The 14,611-nt window shown below is 32.8% G+C and overlaps 1 pseudogene; it reads left to right on the forward strand.

The window, feature by feature from the left end:
- Window positions 1-931: 931 nt before the first annotated feature.
- LOC143663387 (protein LZIC pseudogene) lies at window positions 932-1,679 on the forward strand (annotated as a pseudogene).
- The last annotated feature ends 12,932 nt before the right edge of the window (window positions 1,680-14,611 follow it).

Raw genomic sequence — 14,611 nt, forward strand, 5'->3', positions numbered from 1 at the left:
ATTTGGTTAAATAAATTGCATGCCTATCTATAAATCTTTACTTAACCTTCAAGAGGTTTATCAATGTCCCACCTAGTCATTGAATATTGGAGAGTCTCAAGGACTTGGTTTTAGGCTGTGCACCTTTCTTGCACTATCAGTTCAACCTAGGAAATCACTATTATGATGATGGCTTCAGTTGCTATCAATACAATAATGGCTTCCTACTACACATATTAATCCTGGATCTCCAGATTTACCCTTTGTCCAATAGTTATAAATCTATTATCATACTGTTTCCCTCTATACCATCTGTTCTTTCTTTCTTTTTGTTTTCTATTTTCCTTCTTCATTTTAGATTTGTCCAGAATCTTTTAAGATTTTAACTTCACTATTGACTTATTAGCTATGTATCTGTGTTCTACTCTTTCAGTGGTTGTCTTAAGTTTTGCAGTATGCATCATAATACTTATCACAGTCTAACTTTGGATATTATAAATATAGTGTAAGTATTATAAAACATATTATCATTCATAGTCTTTCTACAATTGTTATTTATTTTATTAAGCATATGTTATACATTTTGATAAACACTATTTTAATTTTTGTGTTAAATTACCTTTTAGTCAATTTTTTTAATGAAAAAAAATTTCATTTTTATATCCACATATTTATCAGATCTGTAATTCTTCATTTATTTCTCTAGATCCAAATTTTTGTTTGAACATTTTCTTTCTGCCTCAAGAAATTCCTTTAATATTTCTCACAAGATAGATCAGTTGGATATGAATTCTCTCAGCTTTCATTTTTCCTACATACATCTTATTTTGCCTTAATTTATAAATATATGTATTTTGCTAGACATAAAAATTTAGCTGGGCATCTGCTAGGTCTGAATTCTCAGCCAACTCCAACCTGAGGTTGCTTGAACTTTGAGCCTGCTGTATTCCTGATGAACAATTTCGTTTTCCTCAATTTCATGACAGCCACAACTTCAGGAATTGAAGGTTCATGCAATTTAAGACTGATCATCACTGTGCAGAGTTCAGAGTAATAAGAAGCAGAGATTAAAATGGTTTCCAGAGAAAAGACAGAGACAGCAAATTAAAGCAGAATTTAGAAGAACTGCTGGATAGGCTGTTGCAGCAATTACAAGTTCTGGAGGAATGCAGCGAGGAACTTGATACACAGGAATATGAGGAAACCAAAAAGGAAACTCTGAAGCAGCTAAGTGAATTTAATGATTCACTGAATAAAATTATGTCTGAAAGTATGACTTTGATGGAGGAACTAAGCAGAATGCAACTCACTATGCAGAAAACTATCAGCCATGCCTTTGAAACTCCAGAGTTTGTCAGATTGTTTGCAAAGAAACAGCCTGGTCAACTGTGGACAAGATTAGTGGCATTGGATAGAGATCCAATGGTAGGAAAGCTGGAAAGAGACTTATACACACAACAGTAAAAGAGACACTAACGACTTTCAGAAAACTTGGATAGAAGCTGACTGAAGCCTTCTTGTCAACAAATGCAGGCCCAATCCACAACAAATTTGAGAAAATCCCTACAGACCTTGGCTTTGGAGACAAGCTCCTTGCTTTGGCAAGTTTTGAGGCTGAAAAACAAAAATTGACATGGTGTGGAATCTTGGGACATTGGTCACATATTTTAGTAAATGGCATTTTCTTCTGGGGATTTTGAGTCATTGCAAAGAAATCAAGGAATTCTCAGAATGCATTAATAACCTAACAAAAGATGACCTAAAAGCATACCACTGGCTTTTGTTTATTCCTTACATCATCGTGCTTTGTGAAGGGCTGCCTGTTTAAGTGATCTTGGCCATGCTGATTTGAAGGAATTCACAGGTCTGTATTCATTATGATTTTCTGTTTTTTCTGTGTAAGAGAAAAAAAAAAGAAAATGGAGTTTCAAAAAATATATATCTATCTGGATAATTTTTTGGCACTTTAAAATGTTCTTTCATTGTGTTTTTCATTGCAGAAGCAAGTCATGTGGTCTTGTGATCTTATTAACGTCTTTACTCCACTACACTTAATCTGTTTATTTTTTCTCCCTACTGCTTTTCTCTCCATTGCTAATTTTTGCAATTTGATTATAATCTGCCTTGTTATGTTTATCTTTGTAATTTTCTCTTTGGAGGTCTTTGAATTTATTGAATCTGTAGAGTTATGATCTTTTTTTTTTTTCTTTTTCGTTCTAATTTACTACTGTCATGTACTTTAGATACTTGGTATTTACCTAGGCATAAAATACCCTTTTATCCAATATTTTCTCCTTTGTACTTCATTTTGAATAGTGGTAATTTCTACGTTTATGTTCACAGATAGTTTTCTTCTGCTGTGCCTGTCTACTCTACTCTTCCAATGTAATTTTCACTTCAATACTATATTTGACATTTCTAAAAGACCCATTTGGTCTTTCATATCTAATATCTTAACCCAATTATATACATGTTTTTAATATTCTTGCCTGTTTTTATAAGATTTATAGCAGATTTTTAAGGCCATTTGAATTTTTTTTCTATTGATTAAGTTTGTCTTGTTATGCATCATATATTTCTACTCCTTTGGGAAGGTGGTAATTTTTCATTGGATGTGAGACATTGTGAGTTGGATAGTGTTCAATGTCAAAGTTTTAAAATTCCTTTAAATATTATTAAAATTTATTCTGGCATGCAATTAAGTTATTTTTAGATCTGTTTGATATTAAGACTTGCTTTTAAGCTTTATTGTCGCATATTTAAAGCAGTCTTCAGTTTGGGACTAATTTAACCCATCATACAGCATGATCCTTCTATGAACTCTGTCATAATCCTTATAACACAGTTTCTCTCTACTCTGACTAGTAGGGACTCCAATTATCCTCAGCCTTGTGTGAACCACAGATCTTTTTTTGGTTTAATGAATTCATTAGGGTTTTTCTTTTTCTTTGATTTGTTTTGGGATGGGGGTGGAGGTTCTTGTGGAGTTTCACCAATGCAAGCATAGATCAGAGCTCAGCCAAAGGTTTATGAAGACTCTTATGCAAGTTGCAGTGTTCTTTCCCCTCCTAGCTTCCTTTACTCTGCACTTCCCAGCTGTCTCTGACTTGTCAAGCTATCTATTCTTTTCCTCAAAACAGTGATATCACTAGACTATCTTGCTGTGGCCTGAAACTTCCCTTCAGACAGTAAACTGGACCAATCATAGTGAATATCGTGGTTTCTTTCTTGTTTCCCAGGGATCACAAGACTCACTGCCTATCATCCAATGTCTGAAATCAGTTGTTCAGTATATCTTGTCTGAATCTTAGTTGGTCAGGGGAGTTAAAGCAAAAGTCTAGAGGTAGGTAAAAATAATTCTAATCTTGTATACGTTCTATATTAAAATAGAAGATTAGAGAACACTTGAAAACTCATTTATGAGCCTACCATTCCTTGATACTAAAATCAAAGAAAAGACATTATAAAAAAAGAAAAGGTCAGACTAATATCTATATAAAACAAAATATTAGCAAACTGAATCCAGCAGAATATAAAAACGATACAGCATGATCACTAAGTGGGTTTTATCCTAGAAATTCAGGAGTCTGGATTAATATTTAAAAGACAATCGATATAACTTACCATAATAAGAGAATATACAAGAAACTTATATGATCATTACAATAAATGCAAAAAAAAAAAATTTGACAAATTTCAACACCCTTTCAAGTTCCTCAACAAATTAGGATTAGAAACTTCTTCATACTAATAAAGGTCACATCCCAAATACCTACAGCTAAAATGATACTGAATGGTGAAGGATTGAATGCTTTTTCTCTAATATCAAGAGCAAAACAAAGATATCTACTCTTACTATCTATTCACCATCATACCAAGATCTTAGCCTTAAAGCAAGAGAAAGAACAAAATACACACAGATAGAAAAAGAAGTGAAACTGTCTCTATTTATAGACTATAGCATTCTCTACATAGAAAAATTCTTGAGATGAACAAAAATAGTAGAAGAACTAAGTGAGTTTAACAATTCCACATGCTACAAAATCAACATAAAACTGTTTATTGCTTTTCTATACACTAAAAATGGACATTTGGAAAAAGAAACTAAAAAAATTAAATGTCCTTTATTGAAACATCCAACAACCTCAAACTCCTAAAGATAATTTTGTGGAAATATTTGTAAGCCCTCACCTCTACAATGAAAACTTTCAAACATTGTTGAGAGAAATTAATGACTGACAGAATGAAAGAGATACTTCATGTTTAAGGATCAGAGAAGTCAATACTGTAAAGAGGCTCTCATGGTCAGGTTCATGTGTCAACATGGCCAGGTAATGGTGCCCGTTTGTCTGATTGGGCAAGTGCTGGCCACTGTTGCTATGAGGATATTTCATAGAATTAAATCATGATCATGTCAGCTGCATCCACAGCTGATTGCAGTTATAATCAGCCAAGGGGAGGGCCTTCTGCAATGAGTAATATTTAATCTAATCACTGGAAGGCTTTTAAGGAGGATTCAGAAGAGACAGTCTCTCTTCCTGCTTTGACCAGTGAGCCTCTCCTGTGGAGTTCATCCAGACCCTTCATCAGAGTTGTCAACTCCATAGCCTGCCCTGAGGATTTTGGATTCTACTTTCCCACGGTTAAGTGGGACACTTTTATAAATTTTATATTTACAGATATTTCCTGCCGATTCTGTTTCTCTAGAGAACTGTAGCTAATACAGATGCCATTTCCCCCTCAAATTGACCTATAGATTCAGTGCACTCCCATCCCAATAAAGTCCCAGCAGGCTTTTGTAGAAGTAAGCAGTCTATTTCTAAATGGATATTTCATGGTGTCTATGGTTTTCAACTTAAATTTTAGCTTAATCTGTTCAATTAGGATACTTTCCAAAGCCCATGTAGCAGCAATAACAGAGTAGGGCTGATAAAAGAAAAACAGAGATAGTAAATACCCAATATTTTCAAGGTAGCTGAATTAAAATGTGTTTTGCTACAAAAATAAAGCAAAAAATAAGAAGACAGTAGTAGTTTGGCTTGCCCAAATGTTCATAAAAATAAAAGTTCCAGCATATAGAATCAGCAAGGGTAAAACCATGATACTGTCATAGAGTACACATGCATTCTTTAAACCTAATTGCTAAAAGCTAAATAGACATAATGCTGTGACAAAGAGCAGTGTCCTTTAATACAAAACCCCACATAAATCTTTTAACTTTTCTGTGCTACTTTCAGTCATCATTTCTCTATAAAATATGCTTTATTTAGAGAAAAATGTGAGCAGAATCAGGAGAAAAAAATACACTAAAACACAGTGCAAACTCCGTTATGAAAAAATATTAAAGGGCATATATTCATTCACAGACATATACATTTACCCAGATAATTCTCATGAAAAATTATTTTCATGTTACAGAACCTGAAATTTAGAGAAGTTAACTATCATTCCCAAGATTAGAAACTTGATGTCTGGTGACTGGTGGCAGACCATGATTAGAACAAAATCTCTTTCATTTTAAAAGTTTAACATGAACAATTTCTAGTTACACATCAACTCACACATACTCAAGGATACAGGTTTCAAATATTGCTCAGTGATAGTAACCATTAATTATTTTCACATTTCAATAAGCTTTTCCACACAATATGAATGCTACCTTTTAATGGAATTAAGTGTAAATGTTAAAAAATAATGAAATCCCTTTAAGAAAAAGAAAATTTTACTATGTATTATTTATTCTAAAGATGGTCTAATAGTAGGATTCTTATTATTATATTTACACAATACTAAAAGATCAAAAATGTTTGGAGTTGGTTCAAGAGAGAACGGGAAGAAAGGAACTGGAGACAATAAGTTTATGTAACACTCTTGAAAAGAAGAATGATTCAGTAGCTTACGGCAAGGACGGAGTCAAGGGAATTAATTAATTAGTTAGTTTTTCATAAGGAAGATAACACAGGGTATTCATATTCTGATGTTAACGAGGGGGGAAGTAGGTGTTGCAGGAGGGAAAGTGAAAGAAATCTCTGGAATAATGTCCTTGAATAGATGAGAGTAGATGAATTCTGGTCCACGGGCAGGGGAGTTTCCCTTATAGAGAACCATGGAAAGATCATCTGGAATAATAGAAGAGAATGAAAAGTATATATACAATAGTAGTTTAATCATTGTAGTTTCAGAAATACATGCAAGTTGTCTTCTTTTTCTCAGTGAAATATAAGTAAGGAAAATGTAGAACCCACATATACACTGTAGAGAAAAGAGTTAAAATGGAAGCTCTGAGATTGCTATCCTTAGAAAGATTTACTGGCTAGGTCGAGCCTTGGTTGGTGTCTCTGAACTTGGATTATGGGAGTAGTCACAACATTCCAGGAACTATTGAGAGTGGTTCACTCTGCCAAAACTGTTTGTGCAAACAATGCAGTTTACACTAAACACCTGCTTTTCTTCTTGCAGTCTGAAATTTTGGTACATGATAGGCAGAGGGTGCTTTTGTGGTCAGCCCCTAATAAATATCCTGGGTTGTGAGTCTCTTATGAGTTTCCCTGATAGAAAATATTACATGTCGACTGTCACAAGTCATTGATGAACATGCTGTGTGACTTTGAAAACTAGTGCCTGGTTTCCTCTGAACTCTACCCGTGTTCTTTGCTGGTTTGGCTTTGTATCCTTTCAAAACAAAATTCATGGGCATGGAGCAATGCAATGGTGACTCAGTGGCAGAATTCTCACCTGCCATGCTGGAGACCCCTGCTCATTTCCTGGAGCCTGCCTATGCCAAAAAAAAAAAAAGAAAAGAAAAAAAAATTCATAGGTATATGTAAAATCCTGTGAGTCCTCTTAACAAATCATAAAACACAGGGGTGGGTTTGGAACTCTGACACACACATACACACACACAAACCTGCATCTACACCTATATATGTAAAATATTAAACAATACGGACCAATAGCTTAATCTATAGTTAAGAGGTTCTGCTTTCTATCAGTGTTGGGAAAAATTTTTATCAACGGTTAACATAGTTATGAATTTATGATTAATAAATGTAAAAAATAATAAGAAAATTTTAAAGCCATTTGAATTTTTGAATATCCTAAAAGAGTACATAGATATAGGGGTCTAAGCCACATAATGTTAATGCCAGTATAAGATGTATAAAAATAAAGTTACTGAAAATCAAAATGGAATAGACCTTTAAAACATCCAAAGTGTAGAGATAACTTATCCATAAATAATGACAAACAAATCAATACAAAATTATCCAAAGAAATAGTGAAAGTTAGAAGACAGCACAAGTGTATCATCAATGGATTAACAGAGAAGGCAATTCTCACACTAAACTTTTCCCCCAGTTTAATGTAAATTCAAGAATAAAAGTGAAATATACCATTTTATACTAAAAAAAGTAACAGAATTTTCTATCAATAGATAGATGTCATTAAAACCACTTTTAAAGGATATATTACAAGAAAATGGAAAATGATGTCTGAGTAAATGTGAAATGCAAGAAATTATCTGAAGAAAAATGGTGAACAATTTCTTGAGCAATTATAAATGTTTACCATATTAAAATCAATGATAATACCCAAATAAATTTGGAGGTAAAAAAGACATAACTAACTGAGAAACTGGGCATTTCTAAGCATAAATAAAAACAAGGATGAGTGAATTTAAAGTGCTTTAAGATCCTAAATGAGAGACAGTGATAGTTTTTATAAATATGCAATTATACTTTTAAGAGTAGTCAATAAATTACAGAAATAGAATGAACTATTATATAAATGTCACTGAGCAAGACAGAAAGTTTTTTCTTGCCATGTCTCTACTGTTTGCTGAATTTAACAAATTAAAATGCTACATTCACATAATTTGCATCATTATTATTAAGGTGACTTTCTTGTACTTAGCATATATTTAGGTTATAGTTTTTATTTTTTTGCTCGTTATTTGTTTGCTTTGTAATCTACTCTGCCAGTCTCCATTCTCTGTCTTCTAATTGGTATATGAACACAACATATATTTAATGTAATTATTGATATATTAGAGCATAAATCTACCATTTAAAAAATTCTGATTATCCCCTCTATTACTCATTCTTTATTTTCTTTATTGTAATTCCCATTTTCCGGTATCATTTTTAGAATTTCATTTTGATTTATATATGTGGCTTTTTAATGTATCTTTTCTATATATATATATATATATATATTGGTGGTTACACCAGGTATTACATTATACCTACCTAATTTATAAAAATTTATTAGTGTTAACAATTTTGAGTAAAGTATAGAAAATTATGCCCCTTTAATTACATTTACCTTTCCTCAGTAATAACATTATCTTAGATAAACATTTATCTTAAATGTTTCCTCTACATACATTGAGATCCATATCAATGCTATGAGCCATTAAATTCCCATTGTTTAAGCTAACTCATTGCTGGTATTTGTTTTAGCAACCAGGAAACCGGGATCATTCTCGAGAACAAACAGGGCCTTTTGAATTGCTATAGTGTAACAAGTCCCCCCCCTTAATGTATTAATGTTCTTACAATTTCAAATCTTATCTAACAATATTTTAAGGAGAATTTCATCACTGAAATCCCTATTGCCACCAATTCAGTCTGATCCAACTTTACTGCACTTGTATTTTTTATCCCTCGATCTTCCCTTACCAGATTATCTGAACTTTACTTTTAAGTTATATCTTGGCTTTTATTCTAATGGTTCATTTATTAACTGATATTTGATAATCTCCTCTGAAAGCCTGTTTATAATTCTTTGGATATTTACTTGAAGAGTCTGAGGTTGTATGTAGATTAGATGTAAATCAGTTAATCCTTGAAAATAAAGACTTGGAAAGGAGTGAAAGAAAGGAAACTAACAGGAATAGACCCCTGGTTTCCTTTCCTGTTCATAACTGATACCTTGCCTAGATCTCAAAATATAAAATGCTGGATTGAAGGTGCTCTGAATTTCCCTGACCTATGGTTTGGACACCAGATCTTCTTCAACATATCAATTCCTCTTATCATATCAGGATTTGTTCTATTATTCTAGGCTGTTCTTTTCAAGGCTGGCATATGAAGTATTTGCATTAGTATTTGTTACAAGTGATCATACCTCATTTTCATTTAGGTTGGGCTTGTTCAGAAATAGAGAGATGATTCATACTTCTTTAGGGCCATCTTTTAAAACTATAGCCAAAATCCAGGCAAATACTGGCACAGACTATCAAATAAGTATGATTGCAAAGGTACAGTGTCCTTTCGTGTTTAACATAATTTTACACCTTTTTGTTTCATGCTGTCATATTTACCCATTTGGTGAGTTCCTAGTTCCATAACCTTGTCCTATTGCTTTCCATTAGCAAGTACATGAATTACATAATATATTCCATAGTGACTCTTCCAATCTAATGAAAAAAATGAATTTTCTCTTTGGATTTTTCAAGTAGTTTTTAAAGTATTGTGTATTTTAAATTTGCATCAAGTACAAAAAATGGAATAGTGTAAAAAGGGAAACTAAAACTATTAAACTGTATTTTAGCAGTGAATTATATGTTCAAAAAGGGGCAACTTTTAAAATTAATCAAAATTAACAAATCAGTTAGGATTAAAAACTTCAATCAGCCAGTGATTGGGCATTTCATGCCTCTAAGATAAATTTTATTTTTACACAGACAAAATTTAAGGGATAATATTTTACCAGGAATTATCTCCTATTCTATTCACACAAGCTCTAGATTGTAAAGATTTCATAATTTTGAGAGACTTGAACATAACCTTTATTAGAAGGTGAGCACAGAAGACTCTGTAAATAAGATGTACCTGCTCCTCTCACTTAAGTTGGCCTGTTTCCTTCTTTTAAACCATGGTGATTTTCATCAGTGACATACATCTGCAATTTTTCCTTTCAGTTTTGAGTTATAAGAGAAGTGCTTCTTCTAATCTCCAACAGAGATATTACAAAGCAGCCGGGATGCAGATATTCTTTTGCATAGTTCAATAAAAAAGACTCAAGATCATATTATGCATTCTGTCTATTCCTTTTTTTTGTTCTAAGTTTTATTTATTTCAAGATGACACAAAATGGAGACATTTGACTAACTTACAATCAAGCATGTTACAATCAAACTTATAGTAAAAAATGGTTAAAAAATACAAAGAAAAGTGGAAGATTATGAGAGATTGTTATCCCTGAAAGGACCAGGGTAACTGTACAACATTTACACATTTCCTTAAGACATAATTAGATGTTTCTTTTATCATAATCATTTTTATGCACTTTTCTGTTTGTTTTTACTTATAATTTTTATTAGAAAAGTTGTAGGTTTACAAAAGAATAAGGCAAATAATAGAGTTCCCATATACGAACTGCCCTATTATTAACACTTTGCATTAATGTGGAACTTTGTAACAATTAATGAAAGAATTTACTATGATCCTACTATTAACTATGGTCCATAGTTTACAGTAAGGTTCATTGTTTATGTTGTACAGTCCTACATTATATTTCTATTTATCTTTTTTACTTTTTATTATAGTACCATACATACAACTTAACATTTTCCCTTTTAACCACAGTCAATATTTAATTCAGTGGTACTAATTACATTCATAATGAATTTCATTTTTTAAATTATCTCATGGAATAGAAAATAGCTATACTGTTCCATCCCTGCTAATTTTCAATTTTATTTGTTCATATGTGAAGTGAGCAAATAGCAAATGCCGAAAGCATCTTCCTCACCTTGGTTTATGGAACTTTCAACCTTTGCTCCCCACACATTCCTTCCTCTGGCAAAGAAGTCAAAAATGTAATTTAACTATAAATTACATGCAAAGCAAAAAGGGAAATTTTAGACATTTCCCATTAGAGAAATAAAATCCACAGGGAAAAAGCAAATATTTAATAAGATTCAAATCTAAATGAATTTTCTCATTGTTATTGGGGAATGTTTTCTCACGCTGTCTCTAAATAAAGCATTTTAAAATAATTTTTTATTAATTCCCAAAGTGTTTTGGAGATGGCCAAAGAACTTCAAGATGTCATTGTTAGATATGACTCACCGAGTATGATTCTGTGAAGATCTATTCTAGCATTCAGTGTTCACCTTGACCGAAGGAAGGCCCTAGAATATCAGACTATGGAAATGACACTTCACCACAATTTCACAATCTCTGAAGATAACTTCTCTGCTCTAAGATTTTGATAGGTTTTGGAGTGCAGTGCAGAATACTTAAGTTTATATTTTCTGGAAAGAATCCTAAGTGCCTTTTTCTCCCTTTGGTGAGTTATGATAGAATTACATGCTCTATAAAGGATAGAAGAGTATAGTAGATTTGACATTTTTGTATAAAAGCTGAGAATTTCTGGAGAGTTAGAAAACAGTAGTGAATCTTTCCACTGAAGTATGTAACATATGGGGATGATTTCTGGGTTAACACTTTTACAAGTTATGAGTAGTTGTTTTAACTTTTTTGAAATTCCAATTAAAATGTTTATATGGACTGAAAATGTGAATGAAAATTGTTATAGCACCAGGACCTGAGAAAAATAATCAGGCGCACATGACAAATGAGAAGCCAGATTGCAATTTTAACATCCACGGTAGCAGTATTTAAGGTAAGAAATTAAAAATAAAGAAAAGAAAATATGGTTGTTTTTATTAATAACTGTTAGAATTCTGAATGAAGATGCAGTGATTACTTACCTTCACGCATTGACTAGCATAACAGTGGTCTTTGGTGCACTGCTATCAATCCATGTCACAGGAAGTGAATGAAAAATCACTTAAGCTTTCTCTTGAACGATTCAGATAAAAATTAGAATAAAGAAGCAAGCATGACATGTATAATTTTCAGATACATAAAAGGTGAATGATTACGTCTGTTATCTTTTCTGAGTTGGAGACTAAAGGGAGATGAAGATAGAGTTTCTAAGTTTTTGGAAGGTCTTATTAAAGACTTGAATGGGAAGCACGCGGAAATTCAGCCACCGAGTTGGCATTTGAAGAACATTCAGGCTGAATGTTAAAGGATGAATAAGATAGGAGAGCGGATGAAAGGAATATCAAGAGGATTCTCCTGCAGTGATGCTTTAATGAATGATGACAGCTGTAACTGGGTTACAGAAAATCTGAAAAAATATTGTAAAATAATCAGTGATAGATTGTCACGGACTATGTGTGACTAGAATAGCAAAATCCCATAAGCCAATGCGAAATTTAAATGTGATTTTTGTTTCCTTTTTAATCTTTTCAGAATGGCCAAAATAATTAGGAATCTATTTTGTTATGAACAGCTCCAGCCAACCCCATTCTGATTCCCCCATGGGTTTAGCTCCACACATATCCTGAGATGTCTATGTCTGATTGCTTTTCCCTGTTAGAAATTCTGTAGAAAGGAGAAGTTAATCTTGCCTCCAGATTTTTCAAATTCTAGCACATTCATCTCCTAGAAAATCATATTACACAAGAAGGAAAGTGTTCCTTACATTAGAATTTCACAAAATATAGTTTACCAACTATTTAAATGTATCATCTCACAAAGAGCCAGGTAGCTTGGAAATAGCTTACGAGTTTAAGAACAAAGGGAGCAGAAAATAATTTTTAAAATACATGATTATATGGCAACTCAGTTTCACCATTTCAATAAATTCCTTACTGTTTTCCAAAGTGGCTGCACAATTTTGCATTCCAATCAATAGGTTATGAGGGTTCCAATTTTGCCACGTCCTAACAATATCTTTTACCTGTTTTGAATCTAGTCATTCATATTGGATATGAAGTAGTATTTACTGTGGTTTTGATCTGATGACTAATGATGTTGAGCATCTTTTCTGATGATTATTGACAATTTGTGTACTTCATTGGAGATACTTTGTCTATTTTTTAATTAGGTTGTCCTATTATTGAGTTGTAACAATCATTTATATAGTCTAAATACAAGTCTCTTATCAGATGTATGATTTGTAAATATTTTCACCCATTTCGTACATTATCTTTCACTTTCTTGCTAGTATCTTTGAAGCAGATATATACCCAAGAGAATTGAAGACATATGTCAGTGCAAAACTTGTACATGAACGTTTATGGCATCATTATGCTTAATAGCCAAAAGTAGGAAACAACAAAAATATCCATCTATAGAAATGGGTAAACAAAACATGATAGAGCCATACAATAGAATAGTATTCAGTCATATAATGGAACAAAGTACGGATAAATGCTGTAACATGGATCAACCTTAAACACATTATGTAAAGTGAAAGAGGCCAGCTACAAAAGATCACATAGTATGTGAATCAATTTATGTAAATTGTCTAGAATAGGAAAATCTGTAATGACAGAGTAGATTAGTGGTTGGTTGCTTAGGGATGGAAGGATGTAGGAATAGGATAGTAATAGCTAAAGGATGTGGGATTTCTTATTGAGGTAGTGAAAATATTCTAAAATTTGCTGGTAATGATTGCACATATATGTATATAATAAAAACATTGAATTTTATACTTTAAATGGGAGAATTTTATGATATGTGAATTTAATCTCAATGATGATGTTATAAAAGTACATAATCAGGAGCAGGCTACCGTGGCTCAGTGACAGAGTTCTCACCTGCCATGCTGGAGAACTGGGTTCGATTTCCGGTGCCTGTTCATGTAAAAAAAAGAAGTACATGAGATTGAGAGTATAACAGTCCTGGTTTTACCTATGTTTTTTTATGGCATCGTATTAGTCAGGATTTTCCAGAGGAACAGAAATGACGGATTTTATATTTATGCATACATAAGAGATTTATTATGAGGAAAGGGGTCATACGACTGTGAAGGATGGCAAGTATGAATTCCCTAGAGATAGCTTCAAACTGGTAACTCTGATGAAGCTGATTCAATGTTTAGCAAATCCAGATGCCATAGGGCATGATACAAGCTGGAAACTCCCATGAGGGTGATACTAAAGTAAAGTTCAAATTCCACAGGAAAATCTGGCTTGCTGAAGTTGAGGAAGAAATTCTTTCTGATTTCAGAAATTCTCAGTTCTAGTTTTTAAGATCTTTAAGTTTGTATGAGGAGACTCCCCGAATTGCTGAGGGCAATTTCTTTTCTGGACAATAGATGCAATCAGCCGTAGATGCATTCAGCTGATTATAGAAGCAAATCTATCTCCAAATGGCCTCACAGTAACAATCAGGCCAGTATTTGCTTGACCAAACCACTGGGCATCATAACCTGGTCAAGTTGACACATGAAATTAACCATCAGAGGCATGATGCTTACTTCCCTGTGTATCTATTTGCATGTATATCTACCTATCTATCTATCTATCTATCTATCTATCTATCTATCTATCGCTCTAGACTGAGGGATTCTGTGACAACTACAACTATAGCCAAGTTTTTGATTCTCAGAGTAAACAGCTAGGAGTGCAGCAAACTTATAGCAAGAGTTGTTAAAAATTAAGGCGTTACAGAAATCTCTGAAAAACAAGTTATATGGGCAGAGCCCTTCTCTGGAAAATATTATACTTATGCACATTTTTGCATATAATTTACCGTTTTACATTGGGAACTGATTTTTTTTTAACATAGTCACAGAAAAGTCTGGTTGCCATGCTCTTTCTCTTCTT

This window comes from Tamandua tetradactyla, chromosome 19, assembly GCF_023851605.1.
Source record: "Tamandua tetradactyla isolate mTamTet1 chromosome 19, mTamTet1.pri, whole genome shotgun sequence".
NCBI lineage: Eukaryota > Metazoa > Chordata > Mammalia > Pilosa > Myrmecophagidae > Tamandua > Tamandua tetradactyla.